This window comes from Arachis hypogaea, chromosome 14, assembly GCF_003086295.3.
Source record: "Arachis hypogaea cultivar Tifrunner chromosome 14, arahy.Tifrunner.gnm2.J5K5, whole genome shotgun sequence".
In the NCBI taxonomy this organism is placed as follows: domain Eukaryota; kingdom Viridiplantae; phylum Streptophyta; class Magnoliopsida; order Fabales; family Fabaceae; genus Arachis; species Arachis hypogaea.
Genome location: NC_092049.1, coordinates 91670599 through 91673391, shown reverse-complemented (window position 1 = coordinate 91673391; position 2793 = coordinate 91670599).

The window sequence follows — 2793 nt, the reverse complement described above, 5'->3', positions numbered from 1 at the left end:
TGATGAGACTGTAGCTGCAGTTCATCAAGAAAAAGTAAAAGAGATGCACATGGAACAAGGTGCAAGTGTGGGGAAACTCTCTGAACAAGATGAAGACACCTTGCCACCATCACTAGCTCCAGATGATCAAGTGCCTAGCCATGAGCAGAAAATGGAATTGAAGCCCCTTCCACCCCACCTCAAGTATGCTTACCTTGAGGATAATCAGAAGCTCCCAATTATTATTGCAAGGGAACTCACTTCCCAACAGGAGGAGCAGTTGCTTAGTGTGATGAGAAGACACAAAAAAGCAATTGGGTGGAGCTTGGCAGATATAGTAGGCATCAGCCCTCAAGTTTATGAGCACCGGATATTTTTAGAAGAGGGAGCAAGACCTGTTTGTCAACCTCAAAGGCGGCTGAACCCCACCATTCTGGAGGTTGTCAAGAAGGAAGTGACCAGGTTGCTTGAAGCTGACATCATCTATCCAATCTCGGATAGTGAGTGGGTCAGCCTAGTACAAGTGGTGCCCAAGAAGTCTGGAGTCACTACAGTGAAGAATGAGCATGGAGAGCTCCTGACAACTAGAGTGCAAAACTCCTGGAGGGTGTGAATTGATTACAGGCGCCTCAACCAGGCTACTCATAAGGATCACTACCCCCTGCCATTCTTCGATCAGATGCTTGATCGCCTGTCAGGTAAATTACACTACTGTTTTTTAGATGGTTACATTGGCTATTTTCAAATTCATATAGCTCCTGAAGATCAGGAGAAAACTACTTTTACATGTCCCTTTGGAACGTATGCATACAAGAGGATGCCTTTTGGCTTATGTAATGCACCAGCTACTTTCCAAAGGTGCATGATGAGTATTTTCTCAGATCTTATTGAGAACTGTATGGAAGTTTTTATGGATGACTTTAGTATGTATGGTGATTCATTTAATCTTTGCTTGGATAGTTTAGCTACAGTATTAGACAGGTGTGTCAGTTCAAACCTTGTGTTAAATTTTGAAAAATGTCATTTTATGGTAAAACAAGGCATTGTTCTAGGACACGTTGTTTCTAATACTGGTATTTCTGTAGATCCAGCAAAGGTAGATTTGATTTCTAGTTTACCTTACCCCTCCTCCGTGAGGGAAGTCCGTTCGTTCCTTGGTCATGCAGGTTTCTACTGGAGATTTATCAAGGACTTCAGTAAGGTAGCATTGCCTTTATCCAGACTGCTGCAGAAGGATGTTGAGTTCGAGCTGAGTGAGGACTGCATGGAAGCGTTTGATAAGCTGAAGATCGCCTTGACTCAAGCTCCGATAGTGAGAGGACCAGACTGGAGCCAGCCTTTTGAGATTATGTGTGATGCCTCCAACCATGCAGTAGGAGCGGCGCTGGCTCAGCACGAAGGTAAGGACCCTTTCATAATTACTTATGCTTCTAAGACCTTAGACGCTGCTCAGTCTAATTATACTACCACTGAAAAAGAGCTTCTTGCTATTGTTTTTACTTTGGATAAATTCCGAGCCTATTTACTTGGTACCAAAGTGGTAGTATACTCAGACCATGCAGCTCTAAAATATTTATTAGCTAAAAAAGAGTCCAAACCAAGGTTAATACGTTGGATATTGTTGCTGCTAGAATTTGATTTAGAAATCAAAGATAGAAGTGGTTCCCAGAATTTGGTGGCGGACCACTTGAGTCGCCTAGAGCACATTAAGAGTGACTCCACTCCTATTAATGATGCTTTTCTATTTGATAGCTTGGATGCAATATCTGAAGTAGTTCCTTGGTATGCACTATAGCTAATTATCTAGTTAGTCATACCTTTCCTCCTAATTTTACTAAGCATCAAAAGGACAAGCTGAAAAGCGAGTCCAAATATTATATATGGAATGACCCATATTTATGGAGGTATGGTGCTGACCAGATAATTAGAAGGTGTGTGCCTCAATCAGAATTCCAGTCAATTTTAGAGGCCTGCCACTCCTCTGAGAGTGGTGGACATTTTGGTCCTCAACGAACAGCTAGAAAAATTTTAGACTGTAGATTCTGGTGGCCCACTCTTTTTAAGGATGCTACTGCCTTCTGTAAATCTTGTTTTCCATGCCAAAGGTTTGGAAATATATCCAAGAGGGATGAGATGCCCCAACAGCTTATGCTATTTTGTAAAATTTTTTATGCCTAGGGCATTGACTTCATGGGTCCATTTCCAAACTCTAGTGGTTTCTTATACATATTGTTAGCTGTAGATTATATTTCTAAATGGGTGGAAGCAATTCCTACTCGTACTGATGATGCTATCATTGTTGTCTTCTTTGTTAGAAATCATATTATCTGTTGCCTTGGATTACCACGAGCAATCGTGAGTGATCAAGGCACTCATTTTTGTAACAGGAGATTGACAGGTCTACTGAAGAGACATGGCATTGTATACAAGGTATCAACAGCTTACCACCATCAGACCAATCGGCAAGCCGAGGTGTCTAACAGAGAGATAAAGCTCATCTTGGAGAAGATAGTCAAGCCTCATAGGAAGGACTGGAGCACCAGACTTGTTGATGCGTGACGTTAGGATTTTTGCCAGTAAAGAATTTCATAAAAACAGTCGCGTTGTAGATATAGTCTTTAAACCGACAGAAATCCCTTCGTACAAACGTTTTGGTTGTCACAAGTAACAAACCCCTTAAAATTGATAACTGAGTATTTAAACCTCAGGTCGTCTTCTCAAGGAATTGCAGGGAAGTATGTTCTTATTATTGGTTATGCAAAGGTATGTTTTGGGGTTTTTGGATCAAGGTAAAAAGTTAGAAAAGCAATGGCA